Genomic DNA, 18,014 nt, shown 5'->3' with positions numbered 1-18,014 from the left:
GTGGCAGAGGGCAAAGCAGTCAATTGGGCTAAATTGAGAGCAGTATGGATGGTGATAAAAAATGAGCCTGGGCCATTAATCATCTGTACTGACAGCTGGGCTGTGTACAAAGGTTTAACCCTTTGGATTTCTACTTGGAAATATCAACGATGGATGGTAGGCCACCAACCCCTGTGGGGACAAGCCATGTGGTAAGAGAAATAGGAATTGGGGCATGAGAAAGAAGTAACCCTTTTTCATGTCACAGGACATTTCCCCCTAGCCAGTCCAGGAAATGATGAAGCTGATGCCTTGGCTAAGGTAAGATGGCTGGAGAGAGCCCCAGCTACTGATGTAGCCCAGTGGTTACATCAACGAATGCAGCATGCTGGCAGCAAAACCATGTGGATGGCAGCTCAAAGATGGGCCTTGCCTATAAAATGGGAATATGTAGTAAATGCCTGTCATGCTTGCCCAGTATGTGCTGAAGAGAGTCCACACCCCCGGCGGGTACCCCATATAGACAGGAAAATAACTCAAGGAAGGGTGCCCCTGACTCGATGGCAAGTGGACATTGTCGGACCACTGCCAAGGTCAGAATTCAGATACATCTTCACTGCTGTTGATACAGCTACTGGTCCTTTGTTTGTATGGTCTTGTAAGGCCCCAGACCAGGTAAACACTGTGAAGGCATTGAATAGCCTGACTGTAGTTATAGAGGGTGACAATGGAACCCATTTTACTGGACATGAGGTTCAGAAGTGGGCCTCCCAGTTGTCTATTCAGTGGAAGTTATATATGCCATATCCCCAGGCAGCAGGGATGATTGAGCAATACAGTGGTCTTTTATAAAAGGGGCTAAGACTATCTGCCCAACCCCCATCACTGAAGGTGTGGACACAGCGGTTACGGCCGACAGTCAGGATTGTAAATGAGACCCCGCAAGGGCGGGCCCTCTCCAGTGGAAGCTCTGTTGCATAGGGCTGCAGCACCTATGTGGCTGCAAGTCACTACTAGAGATGAGCTTTTGAAGCCAGGATATAGCAAGAATGGAAATATTCTCTTACCAGCCCCAACCTGTTTACAACAGGGACAGACAGTACAATGGGAATGGCCTTGGAAAAAAGAAGCCCCCCATATATGCTGGGTAGGCCTAATAGGGCCTTGGGGGAAAGGATTAGAAGAAGACTTGCAAATTTCACCTTAGGTGACAAGTACCTGGCCTCCTTGAGTAAAGGTAACATGGCCTGGAACAGATTAGCACTCTGTTCCAAAGGGCACAGTTGTATTATCATTATGGCCAATTATGAGTTCGCCTATACTGCTACATATAGAACCTACAGATCCAATAGCACAAGCAGATAATGTATGGTATCATAAACCAGGAAAGATACCTATTTCTGCAACCATCCTATCCCAGGTTGGCAAACTAGCATGTATCTTACCAGAGGGGTGAGAACTCCCCCTATTGGTACCAATAACCCTTCTGTTTTTTTCACCCATAGTGTTCTGGCTGCAGGCACCAGAGTCAACTGGATACAGACACATTTGTGTGACCAATGTGTTGGCTTATTGAATATACACTGAACTTACCAATGATGACTACTAACCAGACATGTGCGGCTAATAATTGAAAGAACAAAACTACAGGACAAGCCTTAAGGCATATTGGACTGACGATAGGTTGTATGAATGTAAGGGTCACTTATCCCTGCTAAGGGAACATCACAGAAGATTCTGAACACGTAGTTTGGCGAGGGACCCTGAAGGGGTGGATTGTTAGGGGAAAAATAGGAAAATGTGAGGGCCCCTCAGATGTTCAGAATCTTGCCGAGCATTTGCTGTGAATATCCTCAGGTGTTCCTTGTTACTACTTAATGTAAACTGCGTATGGGCACCCAGGTGTCCAGGGTTGTGCACTTAAGTATAAAAGACTAATAGCTCTGATCCACAGTGCTTCTCAGAACTCTCAGAGAAGCCACTAGGACAGTTGCTCCTAGATCTGAATAAAACCCATTGATTTTCCTATACCCACAGCTCCCAGAACCTTTTTTTTTTCTATTACCTAGCTCACAGACCTGCATGTGGAGGCTTTGTAACCCAATCTGTGCAACAGACTCAAGGCGTCTGTAAGCCCTGGCTTTACATCTTCCACAGCTCCCTATAACTCACTCAACAAACAACTGAGCACCTTCTACATGCCAGGCACAGTGCTAAGTGCTGGAAATATAAGTGAGCAAGATACACTAGAATATTCCCCTTGGGAGGCAACATTCTAGTGGGGGAAGCGGACTATAAAGAAATAAACAAATATATTCCAACAGTTCAGGTAAGGATAAGAACTAGGAAGGAAAACAAAGCAGAGTGCTAAATGGTGGTGTTTTAGATGTGGTGGTCAGGGAAGGCCCTTTTGGAGCAATGGCATATAAACAGAGCCCTGATGGAAGTGAGGGAGTGAGCTGTGTGGCTGAGGCAAGAGCGGTCCAGAGGGTAAAGCCAGTGCAAAAGCCCTCAGACAGAACTGTACCTGGCATGTTTGAGGAACAGTGAAGAGGCCAGTGTAGCCAGAGAAGAGCAAATGAGGGGAGCGTGATAGGAGATAAGATTAGAGCACCAATGGGGGCCAAATTGTGAAGGGCACTGAGCATGTGATAAAGACTTTGACTTTTGCTCTGATGGAGATGAGCAGAGGAAGGATGTGATCTAACTTAGGTTTTACCAGAATCATCATCCATAGGATAACCTCCAACTTCCTCACCATGGCCATGGATGGCTCTCCTGACCTGACCCCTGCTTCACATACCCTCTGCCCCATGACCCCAGCCTGGCTACCTCCTGCTCACTCTTCAACATTTAGCTCAGGGGTGCCCTTCCACACCTGCCTGCCTCCTCCACACAGGCTGGCTTACCGGCACCTCCTCTGTGCCAGTGTAGGGCCCTGTAGTCACCTCTATCCCCAGGGCAAGGGCGTTAATTAGCTCATTGAATCCTTGCACCATTAGCCTCATCCTACAGATGAGAACTGTGGCTCAGAGAAGTGACACAAACTTGCTCACTGTCACACAGCTATGAAATGAGAAAGCCAGGATGCAAACCCAGGGCCCAGGCTGTCTTTTCATGACATCTTGTTACCTCTCCCTGCTCCCGGCTCTGTGCTGCCCCTGGCTCTCCACTCTTTGGCAACTCCCTCCTCCAGAGCTCACCCCCTGTTTTGGTGGCAAAGGGAATAGTGGCAGGGAGGTCAAGCTGTCAGCACAGCATCCTACAAGAGGGCCTGGCAAAAAAAAGGAGAATGCTTGAGTGCATTGCTTCTGACATCACACACACTGCTGAAGAAAAGGCACCTGGGGATATGAATCTCTCAAATCAGAATCCCCAAAACACTGGGGGACATGCTGATCACAAGGAAAACCTGTCTTCTCTTTCACATGTACATACACACACACACAGGGAACATGCTGTAGAGTAAGAAGCTGGGCAGGCCTAGGTTCAGGTCCTGACTGCCATTTACCAGCTGTGTGAGCCTGAGCATGGCACTTTCCCTCTCTGTACCTCAGTTTCTCATCTGTGCAGGGCTCAAGCAAATGCAATCCCTTCTTCGGATTCCTGGACTTCAGTGAGGGCCTGGAAGACCTCTGTCTCTCTGGACCCCTCCTGGCCAGCAGCAAAGCTCATGCACACATGCACGCACATGCACACACATGCACTCTGTCTCTCTGGACCCCTCCTGGCCAGCAGCAAAGCTCATGCACACATGCACGCACATGCACACACATGCACTCTGTCTCTCTGGACCCCTCCTGGCCAGCAGCAAAGCTCATGCACACATGCACGCACATGCACACACATGCACGCACATGCATACGCAAGTACAAAAACAGAGACATACCCATAGGCCAACAAACCTAGAAACAAAACACACATCTACAAATACACGAAAATAGACACAAACACATGCATACATGCACATACACAGACACAACCCCACCCCCACACATACACGCATGCACGCCCACACCCATGTGCACTGTCTGCTGGGCCATACTGTGGGGGGAAATTGGAGAGCATCCTCTGCAGAGAGGGAAATAAGCCATGTTACACAAATAATCACAGTATAAATCAGAAAGTTAGAAGGGCTGGGGAACAGAGGAAGTGCTGGGGGAGCACAGGAGAGAGATCCCTTCTGCTTGGGGGTGGCTGAGCAGAATAGAAATAAAAACTCGCACTTACTGTGCACCTTTCCTGTGTCAGGCATTTTCCACGCATTATTTAATCTACATTGCAAACATGAGGGAAGAATTAAGATTCCTATTTTACAGATGAAGAAAAAGGCTACAAGAGGGAAAGTGTCTGCCAAAGGTCTCAGAGCCAGCAAGTGGCAGAACAGGGATTCAAACCCCAAGGCCGGTACTAGTTCCTCTGTTGCCTTGAAGGCTTCCTGGGGAAAGAAGCTTGTGGACTGAGCCTCGCCTAGGAGTTGGTAGAGAGGAGGAATGAGGGAACCATGTGAGCCATGAAGGCACTAAGATGGGGAGAAGTGGGGCAGGATGTTCTACAGGGATTTAGGGCTGGCCTGCCCTGGCAGGGGGCTTTGACTCTCCCAGAATGCTGCTCCTAATGGGAGGTCTTCTCTCCCTCCTTCCCTTTATTGGCACTGCCCGGAGCCAGGCAGCCAGCAGGGGATGGGATCAGGATACAGTTGCCATGGAAATGAATGGGGGCTGTTGCCATGGATACCATAAGATGAGGGCAAGAGGAAGCTAGGGATGCTGAGGACTATCCCCATGACAACTTAGGCCGGAAGTGAGAGACAAGAAAACAAGATGAGGAGGTCAGTGCACCTAGGTGGGGCCAGTGGCTTTGGGCTCTGGAAAGAGGAGGCTGGGCAAGGAGGCTGGACCCAGGAGTGGTGGGGGCAGAGGGACAGCAGTCACCACTCCCTCCTCCAACAGTTCTTCTTCTGCAAGCTATTTCTGCTGCCCAATCCCAGTGCCACAGGGATTCCAATCCTCAGCCCAACCTGGGTTGGCACAGGGACTGACAAGGGAGAAGGAGGTCACCTAAGGAGCTGACTGGGTATGCGGTAGGCAAACACAGGCTCTGGGAGTGCACAGACATGGGTTTGAATACCAGATCTTCTTCTTTGCAGCCCTAAAAATAATAGTTGTCATTTATTGAGTATCTACTTTCTGCTAGGTGTAGCAACTCTGCAAGGTCTGGGTTGGTCTGCCTGAAGGGGATAACACAGACGATGAAACTGAGGTTTGGAGAGATGAAGTAACTTGCCCAGTCTCAAAGCTCAGTAGTGGTGGGGCCAGGATTCAAGCAAAAGTGTATCTGAAACCAAAGCTCATGCTCTTACCACCCCTGCCCCTGCCCCAGGCACTGAGCAGCCCCTCCGAGGCAGAGTCCTTTCATTCTCCATCTCCCTGGGCCTTCCCACAGTGGCACACAAGGGGCCAGATGCTGGCCCAATATTCATGGAGTGGGTGAGTGAGGAAGCAACCCAGGAGGAAGCAGAAAAGACTGAGGTTAGATGGAAGAAACTCCTGACTTCAAAAGCAATGACTCATGGATTTGGCTGGCCACGGGTAGAAGATCCACAGAGCTGGGATGGACTTTACGATCTAGGCTTTATGAACCATCCAATATCACAGATCCAAATTGAGGCCCAGAGGGTTAAAGTAACTTGCCCAGGGTTGCACAGGACAAGAATCCCCCACCTTCTAGGCCAGGGTCTCACTTTGAGCTTCAGAAGCCCCTGGGAATCTGTTCCCGCCTCCTCTCCCAACCTCCATAAGCTCCTAAATATCAAGTAGCAATAGCAGTTTACTTGCAATTCCTAGACTATGGTGACCTGATCCACATCTCCATGCCTGGGCTCCTATTCTTCTTTTGCTTCTTCTGCTCAGAATGTCCTCTGTTTGCCCTTCACCCCTGTACTTGATCATTCTGGGTGAGCTCATCTCCATCTCGCAGTACCCTGAGCCGGAGTGCCCTCCTGGGAAGTCAGTTCTGACTTAACTCCCACCCCTCACAGCCTGACAGCCAGCTACTCCCTCCTCTGTGTCTTGTGCACATCCATATCACAGTAGGTCCTTATCACCAGAAAATTTGTGATTCTCTCTTGAAGTGTCCATCCCCTCCCCTGCCCCTGTTTCCCAAGGGCAGTGGCTTGGTATGATTCACCTCTGTGGACCTATCACACCCAGGCCAGGGCCCAGCACACACCAGTTGCTCAGCAGCCACCTTGGTCCTGAAGAACACAGGTAGAAGTCACGTGTGTCTGTGTGTGTGTGACCATCCTGCCTGACAAGTGTCACCCTAAAAGCCACAGCTCCACATGCTTAAAAAATCCACCCACACCCAGCCTTGTGATGACATCCACCAGACACATGCACAGAGCTTGCCAGGCACAGAAAGTCACCACCTTACACAATCGACCTCATGCACTCAGAGTTCCTCACACCCAGTCTCACATAATCACACTCCCTCAGATACATAACAGTGCACCGTCTCTCACCACTGTGAGGCCTGCACAGCCTCATGCAGTCATGCACACGGACACACAGGCACATGGAGACCATACATGCACACAGATTTATCTCACAACTGATATAAACCTGCCCCTTACCACTGCACAGGCTCTGCCTGATTCAGCCAATTCAGTTGCCTACACAGAAGTTCACATCCCCATGGCTCCCAGGATTGCCACCTGACTGTGACCTTCCCTCTCCTTCCATTTAGTCATATCCCCACCCCACCACACAATCCCCTCTATCTCCTCTCAAATGAAGGGTAGATTGGTCTCCTCCTCCCCAGCTACAGGACACCTAGATTCACACACCCTGGAGAGCCAGTTGAACATTCCCCAACATGACCCTGGAACCATCCACCAGGTTTTTGTCCATACGGTCCCTGTCACCTGTAATGCCTTTTCACCCCTTGCCAACTATTCAAACCCTTCCCAGCCTTTGAAGCCCAACTCTTGCCCCTCTTCCTCCAGCAAGCCCTCCTGGACACCACCCCTCCCCACCCATCTTGACATCTCCACTCTGTTTGGGCTAGGAACATATCTTGCTTGTTACTGAAGCCATTTCTGCCTAATCATTTGTGCCCTTCACACCCTGCCTACTTTCCCAAGGAATTTCTCATCTCCCCTGGGAGATGGAGAACATATCCACGGTCTTACTTTTGATCCCTCACAGTATTTAGATTGAGGCTTTGCACCCAGTAGGTGCTCAAGCAATGTTTTCTGGAAGAGTAAATAAGAGAGACAGGAAGAGAGGGAGGGAGGAGAGAAATAGATGAGAATTTGAATGAGCAAATGAGTGTGAGGCAACGAGGTGAAGTTCTGGAAAAACAACAGGTTCAACATGATGGGGATGCTGAAGGGAGGGAGAGAGGAAAGAAAGGAGAGGATAGACTCTCACCTGGGCCTTAATCAAAACGACAGCCACCAACCATGGCACACTTGTCCAACTCTGCACCAGCCCCTATGCTTAGCTCGTCGTGTTCTTTCTTGCTAATCTTCATGACAACCCACACAGGTAGATATATTCTCACCATACTCAGGAAGAAAATAAAGCTCAAGGAGATTTGTTCAAGGTTACACAGAGGCAGAACTGGAAGGTAAACTCAGGTTTGTCTAATGACAAAGGCTCAGAGAGGGAAAATCCGGGTATGAGCCCACTTTGCGGCCCTTTGGCTTTGCTCCTAACACAGACACATCATGGAAGGTGTGGGTCCTAAAACCCATAAAGGACACCTTCCACTCTCCTGCCGACACCCCCAGGATGTCTTAGAACCAGCTTCTGGACAGGTGTAGGGAATATTTAGGATCACTGCATCTGGGGGATTCAGAGATCTGTAAAGTTGTAGAATCAGAGCCTTAAAAGTACAGGACCAAGGAACCTTAACATCACAGAATGTTAAAATCGCATCATTTTTTTTAAATGGGAGAATCATGAAATCTTAAAACCACAGGACTGGAGAATCCAAAAATCACAGCATTGTAAAAATAGAAATCACAGAATTGCATGGAATGTGTCACTGAATCGTGTCATAAAATTCACATAATCATAATTTCTTAAAATTGTAGCATCTCAGATTTACAGAATGTCAGAGCTAGAAGAGCCCTTGGAGGCCTTCTGGTCCAACCTCCCTCCTCGTTTTACAGATGGGGAAACTATGTATCAGAGAGGTCAAGTGACATGTCCAAGGTTAGCCAGCTCACCTGCCTCAGGTTAATGGGCTGAAGAGGGCAATAGGCCAGCCCATGTTGGGAGCCATTCACGCATGTATTGAGTGCCTCTTGGGTGTTGACAATACCATGAATCAAACCTTACTCTCTCTCCCAGCCCCTGTTCCCATCCCTGGATAGGAAAGAAGACAAGGCCCTGGTGGGGATGGGGAGAGGGAAGTAGGGTGGGGAGGAACATACATCAGACAGGGAGAAGAGAACAGCTTTTATTGATGGAAATTCCTTTGTACACAACAACACGCACTCCAAAAGGCTTTTTCCTCCTGATCAAATTTACAGAGCACTATGGGAGTAGCAAGGGGCATGGCACAAGGGCTTTAAGCAGTGGAGGAGATGGCAGCAGTGGCCACAGCAAGGGAAAGAATGACGGGGAACTAGGCCGGTTGGGTCCTGCCCCCGTCTGGTCCTCTGAGCCCTAGGCACCCTGCATCTCTGTTTGTGCTCACAGAGGATGGAGGTAGGTCCTTGGGATGTCATATGGAGACCTCTCCAGGAGTGGCAGGCTCCAGGGTGCCTGGGAAGTGGGAGTGCGGGTGTGGGAGGGTCCAGGTTCCAAGCGCCAAGCTTCAAGCTCTGCTTCTCCCACATTTTAGTCAGACCTAGGGCTCCAGCTCTATTAAATTCAGGGCCTGGAGTCCAGGGGAGACAGCAGTGGGGATAGGAATTCCAAGAAGGAGGTAGGGGAGGAAGGGGCATGATGCTTGCCCCTCTGGTTTCTGAAGCGGGAGACAGGGTTCCATGGGGATCCGCGGGGGGCACTGGTTAAGGCTTTTGCTTCTGCATAGAAAATGGCCCTTGTCCTCTCAGTTACCGAGAGGAGGGACTACTGCACTCGGAGGCCGGACAGCAGAACTGGTGAGCGTCTTCCTCTTCTTCTTCCTCAGTCTCCTCCTCCTCCTCCTCCTCCTCTTCCCTGGGGCCAGGAAGGGTGGGGTAGAGGCCACAGGCGGCAGATGACAGAGAGAGGCAGAGGCATTAGTTTGCAGAGCAGGGGAGATAAATGAAGGGCCAGAACCAGGAGGTGGGGCTAGGATGGGGATCCAAATAGGGAGGCCAGTGTGACGGATTATCCAGGGCAAACTCAACCCAGTCTCTAAAGAGCCTGTTGCTGGTTCCCTCTTGGGACAGTCCTCCCCCATACCCAGCCTGGGCTCAGTCTTAAGGTCATTTTAATATAAATAATGGCAACCTGCTCTATACTGGCACTTTGTATATATCATCTGATTTAACCCTTGCCACAACTCTGCAAAGTAGCATTTTAGAGATGGGGGAATTGAAGCTCAGAGAGGTTAGATAACTTGCCTGAGGTCACATGGCCGGGCAAGTGGTAGAGTCAGGATTTGAACCTGGAGTTCTTGGAGCTCCAAGTCTCAGACTCATCCCACCAGGTCCTTTGGGTGAACTTGGCACTATCTGTAGAAATCCACCCTGCCCTTAAAGGACAAATATTTGTATTTCCTGAAGGCTCAGGGTCAGGAAAATAGGAGATGCTTAGAAATGGAGTATAGAAAGACCACAGTTTTGGAAGCAAACAGACCTGGGTTCAAACCCCAGCTCTACAAGTGCTTCCAGAATATGTGCCCCCAGGCATGTTATTGCCCTTCTTGGAGCCTCAGTTTCCTCATCTGTAAAAATAGGGCTGATGATACCAACCCCCAAAGGACTGCTGCAAGGACTAGAACATACATCAAGTGCCTGGCAAACAACAGCAATGGGAACATGGTGGTGAGTATTGTTAACTGCTCGTGAACCAAATTGAATTCCCAAAGTGGCCATCTGCCCACACAGAAGCAGCCACAGCAGTGTGGAAGAGTCATTGCAGGAACAAGTGCCTGTCCTTAGGCTACTGCTGAGCAGCACCAGGGGTCAGAGTGCATGTGGCAGTCACTGGAGCTGGGCTTCAGTTTCATGGGGTGGATGGACAGACAGTAGGTCTGGGAGGGGACCAGGTGCCTTGGGAGTGAAAAGGCTGATCTTTAGGGGACAGCCAAGGAAAGAGTATCACCCCATTCCCACATCCCTTGGCTCAGGGAATAAAGTAAGTATGGAGTCTAGGAAACTGGAGGATTGGGAAGGGATGGGAAGGAAAGTGGACAGGCAAGGGAAGGTACTGCTGTCCATCTGACAGAGAGACAAGCACACACATACACACACGTGCACAGGCACACCTTGTTCAGACCCAGAGCTCCCTCTGACGTGCTGTTCCACAGACTCACTCAGTCAACAAAATCACATGAACCAGGCTCAAGTCCTGGTAAGTGGCCCTCCCATTCTGAGCCTCCCATTTCTCATCTATAAAAGGAGAAGAAAGGGCTGGTCCGTGGCTCACTCGGGAGAGAGTGATGCTGATAACACTAAGGCCACAGGTTCGGATCCCATATAGGGATGGCCGGTTAGTTCACTGGGTGAGCGTGGTGCTGACAACACCAAGTCAAGGGTTGAGATCCCCTTACCGGTCATCTTTAAAAAAAAAAAGAAGAAGAAAAGAAATTCCACAGCTCTCAGGGCTGTGTAGAACAAATGATATTTCAGTCCCATTGCTCACCCAGGCCAGGCCACTGCTACCTCTCCCCCTGATATTGCAGTCACCTCCTGACTTCCTCACCCTACCCTCCTGGACCACATTAGCCTTCCTAAAGCCCACCTTCAAGCATGAATCTCTTCTGTTCAGACACCCATCTGGGCTCCCCATTGCCTCCTGGATAAAGTTTAGAATCCTCAAGCTGGCATTCAAGGCAACACCATCATATGGCCTCACCTGGCCTTTTCTATCAGGTGGAAAAAGCATAGGTTTTGTAGTCAGACTGAGCTGGATTTCAATACCAGCCCCGCTACCTACTAGCTGGGTGAACTTGCATCCATTTCTTCACCATTCTGGGACTCATTTTCCTTTATCTGCAAAATGAGGAAATACATACTCTGCAAGGTGTGGTGGGATTAAATTAATTCAAGCATGTAAAACACCTGCCATCGGGTAGGTTTGGTGCTTAATACATGGAAACTATTATTATGACTGTCATGATGAGTGGCACCAATGTACCCTACTCACTCATGCCCAGCCTTCATCAAACCAGCTTGTTCATTATTCCATCAGCACACCCAGTCTTTGCCAATTCTGTTTCTTCCACCTAGAATAGTCTTCCTTCTGCACAAATCTCTGCCTATTGGAATCCTGTCTGAATTGCATGACCCAGCTCAAATGCTACTTCCTGCAGGAAGTCCTCCCTGACTCCCAGCCAGAAGTACTCTTTGCTTCCTCCTAGCTCCAGCATCCATGCCTTTGGTCATGCCTTTGTTGCTCTGAACTTTCCTGAAGCATTTCTTTCACCAATCCCCTCAACACCTTGTATCCCCCCCCCACACACACCACCACCAATCACCACTGCTTTCTTTCTCTGTGAGAAAGACGGGCTCCTATTCCATTTAAGGCCAGTCTCTCTACCTGGGTTCTGGAGCCCATCCTTGTTCCCTCCTCCACAACAATCATCCTCTCTCCCTCCAGTATTTTCAACCTCTCCTCCTCCGTTGCCTCCTTCCTATCAACATTTATAGAAGCTCCAGTCTTTCCCATCTGGGAATAAAAACCCTCTATCTGCCCCCACATCCCCCTCTGTCCCTCTCTCCTCTTCACAGCTAAGCTTCTTGAGAAATTCGTCTACACTGGCCATCCGCACTTCACTTCGGTACCTCCCACGAGCTCCTCATCCCACTGCAATCTGCCTCATGCGCCCACCACTCCATGGAAACTGTTCTCAGGAAGGTCGCCCAGGCCCTCCTGGTGGTTAAAGCCAATAGACTCTCTTCCACCCGCAGCTTACTCCCCCCAGCTGCAACATTTGACAGCCTTAACAAGGCCCTCCTCTGCACAGCCCTTTCCTTCCTCTGTTTCCTGTTTCCATGAGCCCACTCCCCGCTGGTTTTCCTCCAACTTCTCCGACCCACCCCCTTCCTCTGCCTATTCCTTACATGTTGGTATCCCCTCCCCAGTTCTGCTCTGGCCCTCTTCTCTTTCATTCCACACTCTCTTTCAGTGATCTTCCATTTCATAACCTCAGGTGTGGCTCTCTAGCATGGATCTCTCTCCTGTAAGGAGCCTAATGCTTGCTGGACGGCTCCACCAGGATGACCCTTAGGGCCTTCAGATCTCCTAGGCATCTCTACCTTGGCATCTTACCACTGCAAACCTGTCCTTCTGCATTTTCCACCTTAGTGAAAGGCACCACTGTACACCCAGTCACCCAAGTTCAAAACACATCTTGGGAGTCACCCTAGATTCTTCCTGATCCCTTAGCAAGTCAATCACCAAATACTGCTGATTCTATCTCCTAAATAGCTTTAAAAGGCATACATGATCTGGCCCCTGGTACCTCATCTTCTATTCCTCTCACCCCCATTCACCCTTTTTCCAATCACAATGGTCTCCCTGCTGTTCCTTGAACATACCAAGAACACTCCTGCCTAAGTGCTTTTAACTTGATGCTCCTTCTGTCTTGAACATCGTCCCCCAGATAGGTACATGGTTCACTCCCTTACCTTCTTCAAGTCTCTGCTCAAATACTACCTCATCAGAGAGGCCCTCCCTTCCAAAACGCACCCCAACATTCTCTACCTCTTCACTCCAGCTTTATTTTTCTTCATAGAACTTATCAACATCAGACACACTCCATATACTTAGTTGTTTATTTATTACCTGTCTCACCCACTGTAAGATCCATCAGGAAAGGCATCTGTTTTGTTCAGCACTATATCCCTAGTGCCTAGCCCAGTGCCTGGCACTCAATAAGTATTGGTTGAATGAATGTATCCATTGCCAGGCCTGAACACTCCAACTTACCGTGAACTCCACCTCTTTCTCTTCAGTCTCTGACTCCAGCCCTGTCTTCCTCCTAATCACCTCTCAGATCCATCTCCTCTGCTCTCTCCCTACCAACACTACCTTTGCTTCTCTTTCCTGGATTAGTGCAACAGTCTCCTCCCTAGTCTCCCTTCCTTCTAAAATGCTTATTTCGGGGCTGGCCCGGTGGTGCACTGCTACAGTGCGCCGCTTGGGAGCGCAGCGGCGCTCCCGCCGAGGGTTCGGATCCCACATACAGACCGGTTCCCGCTCACTGGCTGAGTGAGGTGCGGGCGCAACACCGAGGGTTGCGATCCCGTTGCCGGTCCCGGTCCGGTACGGGCGCGACACTGAGGGTTGCGATCCGTTGCTGGACACGAAAAAAGACAAAAAATAATAATAATAAAATAAAAATAAAATAAAATGCTTATTTGATCATGAAGTGCTCATGGCTCCCCAGCTGTCTACCAAAGGAAAATAATAAAAAGCCTCAACTCCCCAAATAGCTGTTTGAGGCATGTCTAATCGCTGCACTCCCCAGTGTTCAGTTTCACCCTTTCTCACCCCAAGGCCTTTGTATAGGCTCTCAGAGCATCCTCCCCTATCTCTAGCTCTCCAAATCTTTATGGACCTTGAATGACTAGCTCAAACACTACCTTTCTTCAGGAACCTTTACCTGACTCACAAACTGGAAGCAATTCCTCTCCAAAATCCACAGGGAAATAAAGTGTCTCCAGTGTCACCCGGGATCTCCAAGAATGAGGAGTAGGATGAAAGTTAGTAATGATGTCTGAGAGCAAGGACTTTGATGCTGGGTGAGCATTGAGTTCTCTTTTCCTCTCAGACTATTACCCTGGACTTATGTCCCTCTGGCCTTCTACTAACATCACCTCATCCTTGCCACCTCCCTTTCCCTCACCTTCATCCACAACAGTTTACATCACCCAACAGATCTATTGGGTCCATCTCAATAGTAATTCTCAAAAGATTTGGATTCCATAAGTTGAAATGAAAATGCTTCTACATAAATGGTGCTCACTGGAGATGTGCAACACAGTAGCCCTGCTCGAATCATTTCTTCAATACCCCAGTTTAGGCCTTCCAGCTGGCCTCCAAACATACAATCAATTTGTCAGACTAACTGCTAAGACAATTTTTCTAAAACATAAATTTTACCAAATTATTCTCCTGTTTTGAATCCATTCACATGACACTTTGTCACCAATGACATTGGCTCTCAACTTTTGGGGAGGCACACAAACCCCTTTATGAATTTATTTTATTTATTTATTATTTTTAGGCAGTTTGGCTGGTTTGCAGTCTGAATCCGTGACCTTGGCATTACAAGGCTGTGCTCTAACCAACTGAGCTAACCAGCCAGCCCCCCATTTATGCATTTAATGAAGGGCATGGACCATCTTCCCCACCCCCCAAAAATGCACATAGGTATGCACATGCAACATTTTGCATTCAATTTCAGGAAGTTCATGGGCCTTCTAAAGCCCATCTGGGACCCATGCATCCCATTTAAGAACCTCTGGCCTTACCCAATAACATCCAGGTTCTTTTATATATGCTGTTCCTTCTGCCTGGACCACTCTTCCACACTTCATCCTTCTGTCCCTGGCTAACTCTTACTTATCCTTTAAGACTCAGCTCTTAGGCTAAGTTGACCTGCACAAGTCCTAGATGGGGCCAGATCCTTTCCTCTGGGCTTCCACAGCCCCCCCTATTCTCCTCTGTCATAGCCCTTCATAGTCTCCCCAACTGACTGGGAACTCATGGAGGGCAAGAACCATTACGCAGCATAGGCCCTGGCCAAAGCAGTCTTCCACAAGTGTCTACTGAAACGAATACTAACAACAGCTATTCTTTACTGAGTACCTGTTGTGTGCCACACACTCAGCAAGGTGAATTCTGAATGGATTCATTTGAACGATCTCATCTACTCCTCAGTAAATAAACCTCATGATCTTGGTGGTCCTGTCCTTTTTAAAAGATAAAAAACTAGGCTCAGAGATGTCAAGTAAGTTGTTTAAAGTCACCCAGCTAGTGAGTGACAGAGTTGGGATTGAAATTGCCATGAATGCCATGGCAAGTCGTGGTCCACCATGCCTCGCTGCCCTGGACGGTGAGATGAGGAGATGGCAACAGCAGAAGAAGAGGACCAAGAACCAGGGCCAGAGCTCCCTACTGGGGCTCCATTTCCCAGGACCACCTGCTCTTATTTGCCCTCCTGTGACACCTTCATGCCAAGACCAGGCACCTGGCTCTCTCTTCTTATGAAGCAATCCCCTCCATCCCATGCACTACTCTCAGCCTCCTCATCCCAAAGCCCCACTATGGTCAGGCCCATCCTTTGCTCCAGAACCATCCCCAGACACGTTCAGTTTTTAGATCCAATCCAATCCAATGCTACATACTTGCCTAAGGGGAAAACGAGACACGGGTAGCCCTTCTCCTCCAGAGTTGACAGTCACCCAGGAGGTTTAAATGTATCATCTCCAATCCTAAAAACAGCCCTGAGAGGTAAGTAGGCATTAACCTTATTGTACAAATGAGGAAACAGAGGCTCAGAGGCTAAATGACTTGCCCAAAGACACGGAGTTGGTATGTGGCAGACCTTGGACTTGAATAAACATACTGACAACTATTTTTCCCCCATGAGGTCTTTCTGCTTGGAAGAGCCAAAGAGTGGACAAAAGCATTTCTGGTGGGGGAAGGGGATGAAGGAAAGTTATTACTCTTTCAAGATTCAGAACAAATGTCCTCTCCTGTATGAAGCCTTCCCTGACTCCCAAACTGGGTTAAGTACCCCTCCTCTGACAGCCTTCTGAGCCTACTTCTGTCCCATCCCAAACCACACTATGCTGTCATTGTCTATGTGTCTCTCTCCCTTCTCGATTTGAGCTCCTTGACAGTAAGACCAAATATACTCCACTCCAGTATCACACCAAGGGTCAGCACAAAGGTCTAACCTAAAGCAGGCAAGACAAAATACTTGCTGAATGAACAAGGTGGTATTTGTGCTAGTTATTAAAAGGAAAAGCAAGATTTGAACAGCTGAATACAGGGAAAAGGCATAAAGGAGGAGGGAAATGAGTTGGTAAAAGCAAGGAAATGGGATCAAGATAAAAGGCCAGTAATTTTGAAATTATGACAGGGTGTGTATAACATTTTTTCATTTTTGTTAGGGGGGTTTTCTTTTCCTTACAAAAATGGGATCATACTATAAGCCCTGTTCTGCAACTTGCTTTTGTTCATGCAGTAAGTCTTAGAAATCTTGCCACGGCAGTTTATAGAGATACTGTATATCTTTTGATCTGCTACAGAGTAATCCATAGTATGGGTATATCATAGACTAAAAGCTGTTCCCTACTGATGGACAAATAGGTTGTTTTAATTTTTCACTAGCACAAGTAATGCTGCACTGAACATCTTTGCACACGTCTGGAAGTATTATTGAAGGACAGATTCTTAAAAGTTGAACTGTAGGGCCAAAGGAATACACATTTTGTTTAAAGGGCAAATAAAAGTTATTTCCACTGCTTTAAAATTTTTTATAGACTGGCTAAAAATAAAAATTATTCCAGGGCTGACTGGTTAGCTCGGTTGGTTAGAGTGCAGCCTTACAACACCAATGTCACGGGTTCAGATCCCCATACTGGCCAGCTACAAAAAAATAAAAATAAAAATAAAAATTATTCCTACTCATATAAGCCTTTCATTATTTTGAGAAGCACATATCATGCTTCTTAAGGGATGGTGGAGAATGATATCCTACAAGGACATGTGATAAAGAGTTGCACAAGTGTAACTTATGCTTGCAATTTGGATTGGGGTGTTTTAGAAAAGGCCTCTGCCTGTCCAAGTTGAGGTCCCTCTAGTAGTAAAACCTTAGAAATCTAGTTCCAAAATATGGTTCTCAGCTTGGAAGAATATGCACGTTTAAGATTCTTGTAGTAACTGACAAATTGGCCCCATAAAAAATTGTACCAATTTGCATGCCAATCAAGGTGAACTGAGAGGTTCTGTTTCCTCACAACCCTTCCAGTCTTTTTAATTTTGGTATTTAAAAATGAATCTTCATTGTTGTTTTAGTTATATTTCTTTAACTATTAGTAAGCTTGAGCATCTTTTCTCATTTATTAGCTCACTGTCTATTTCTTCCTTGAATTGTCAAATTATGTTATTTCTCCATTTTAAATGGGTTGTGTATGTTTTTCTTATTTCCAGGAGACAATATAGATATAGACAGAGATATTAACCTTTTGCCTGATATCTGCATAGTAAATACTTTCTCCTAGCCTGTTGTTTATGTTTAACTTTGTGTATAGTATCTATCTCCACACAGAAGTTTTTAATTTTAGTGTAGCCAAAATTACTACTCTTTATTCTATAGATTCTGAGTTTTTTAGTCATGCTCAGAAAGACCTTCTCCACACCAATATAAAAATATTCCAGATTTTCTTTTGGTACTTTTACAGTTGCATTTTTTGTATTTGTTTTTACATGATGTACAGATTTAACTTCATTTTTTTCCCAACTGGGTAGCCAATAGTCCCATCTCACTGACTCCCAACTGGTTTGAAATATCTTTATCATAAATCAAATTCTCATAGAATATATGCGTTTGTTTCTAAGCTCTCTATTTTGTTCCATCTGTGTATTCCTCTATTTCTGTGATGATATAAGATTTGTAATTATTGCAGCTTTATGGTAAGTTTTTGTATCTAACAGGGCAAGTCCTCCTCATTATTCCTCTTTTTCAAAATGTTCTTAGTAATTCATGGGCATTTACTCTTCCAAATGAACTTTAAAATCCAATTGCTCAATTCCCAAAGAGAATACCATTGAAATTTTAATGAGTTAATGAGAAATACATTGACTCTTCTGACCAAATTAGAAAAAAAAAAATCTTTTTTATATAACTTTTGA

The 18,014-nt window shown here is 47.3% G+C and overlaps 1 long non-coding RNA gene across 1 annotated transcript in view; it reads right to left on the bottom strand.

Annotated features, from left to right (window-relative positions):
* Positions 1-8,432: 8,432 nt before the first annotated feature.
* Positions 8,433-18,014, bottom strand: part of LOC103592129 — a 14,660-nt gene continuing 5,078 nt past the window's right edge. Inside the window, exon 3 of the long non-coding RNA XR_550643.1 lies at positions 8,433-9,155. This is a non-coding gene — a long non-coding RNA (uncharacterized LOC103592129). The remainder of the gene's footprint in view (positions 9,156-18,014) is intronic.

Source organism: Galeopterus variegatus, unplaced genomic scaffold (assembly GCF_000696425.1).
Source record: "Galeopterus variegatus unplaced genomic scaffold, G_variegatus-3.0.2 Scaffold1094, whole genome shotgun sequence".
Lineage (NCBI taxonomy): Eukaryota > Metazoa > Chordata > Mammalia > Dermoptera > Cynocephalidae > Galeopterus > Galeopterus variegatus.
This window is presented reverse-complemented; position numbering and strand designations above follow the sequence as displayed.